Genomic DNA, 1,807 nt, shown 5'->3' with positions numbered 1-1,807 from the left:
AGCCTGTCATACTGCAGTCCATGGGGTCCCAAAGAGCTGGACACAGACTGAGCGACTGAGCTGGGCTTCCCTAGTGGTTCAGATGATAAAGGATCTGCCTGCAGTGTAGGATACTCCGTTTCAATCCTCTGTCAGGAAGATCCCCTGGAGGAGGGCATGGCAACCCGCTCCAGTATTCTTGCCTGGAGAATTCTGCGGACAGAGGAGCCTGGTGGGCTACAGTTCAAAGTGTCACAAAGAGTCACAAATGACAAGTGACTTGGCACACATGCACACATTTCAGCCAATGCCTAAATGAAATCATCTGAATTAAATCTCATGAAAGGAAGGGAAATGAAGCATTCAATTCCAGTGAAACAAGTTTTAAATTACAGGACAACAATCTGTATTAGACAAACATGTTACATCAGCCACACTGAATATGACAGTATTTCAGTGGTATGTGATCACTAGCGTTAACTAGATTGGAATAAAACATCAGCAGAGATTGCAACTCTAGGATGGATCATAAAAGTACCAATGGGTAAAATTGAATAACAGCAGAATATGCCAAATATTCTTGAAAAGACAAAAATGAGAGAAAAATCATACAAGAATGTTCATGCACTATCTTTGACAACGATGGTAACTGAACATTAATGACAAAAATACAATATCAGATGGATCCATGACTAGGTACACAGGGAAACACATTAATAGGACTTGCCACTCCCCCCCCCACATTTATTCATAAAGTCAAAAGAACAAATAATTCACTCAAAATGAAAATAAACAGGAAGGCAAGAGGACAAAATTTTCAACCTACTAGAGTTATCTGTGAGGTTCTTATAGACACATGTTTCTGAGCACTGAAACCATGAGATTCCAAAACTATCTCATTAATTATAAAATAATGCTATGCTTCTATGCCTAGGTACAAAAGGGAATATTATTGATAAGGACACCAGGCAAAGTGGTAGTATAGCCGCCCTTCTTGGATAAAAACCTATCAATCATTCTTTCATTGGGCCTTCCACATTTTCTGGAACAGAATGAAACCATATATCAATGCATATACCAGAGAGGTAGAGGAGTCAGATTCAGGGATGGAAAAGAGAATGGTGTCTGAACATCGTGGGGAGAGAGGAAGTGGAATGTTTGTTTAATGGGAACAGAGGTTTAACTTGTGAAGATGAAAAAGCTCTAGAGTTGGAGAGTGCTGATGGTTGGGAAAAATGTGAATGTACTTAATGCTACTGAATTGTACACTTAAAATGGCAAATCTTATGCTGTTTACTTTACCATGATAAAAAGTAGTGAAAAAAAAAGAGACCAGAGAAGGACAGAGTAAAGGTGCCTGTCTGTCCACAGTTCTAGCTGTAACTGCAGTCAGATAAAACCTGCTACATAAATAAATTTGATGTTTAACTGAGTTGAATTATTTTTGAAGTGAACATTATCACTAAAAATGTCTTTAAGAAATGTCAAAGTTTCAAGGATTATATCCTGTTGTAGGAAAAAAATTCTTTGGTTACTTCCTACGACAATGTTTTCTTTGACTTTCACATCAAAAGTTAAGAACACACAGCTGAAAAATTCCTGGGATATATATATCTTCTTAAAACAGTAAACAAAGTTTGGGTTGCCAAGATGTTCATTGTGGCATTCAAAATGAAAACAAAAAATCAAATAAAAAGGAAATAATTACCTTTGTTGGAAGAAAAAAATTCCAAGAATAACTGGAAATATTCTTATGCCTGGGAATGCTAGGGTAATATATTTGGGTACCATAAAAGAATGTGTCAAGTTTATGGACCAAGAAAAGAAA

Source organism: Oryx dammah, unplaced genomic scaffold (genome assembly GCF_014754425.2).
Source record: "Oryx dammah isolate SB20612 unplaced genomic scaffold, SCBI_Odam_1.1 HiC_scaffold_11, whole genome shotgun sequence".
NCBI classification, from domain to species: domain Eukaryota; kingdom Metazoa; phylum Chordata; class Mammalia; order Artiodactyla; family Bovidae; genus Oryx; species Oryx dammah.
This window is presented reverse-complemented; position numbering follows the sequence as displayed.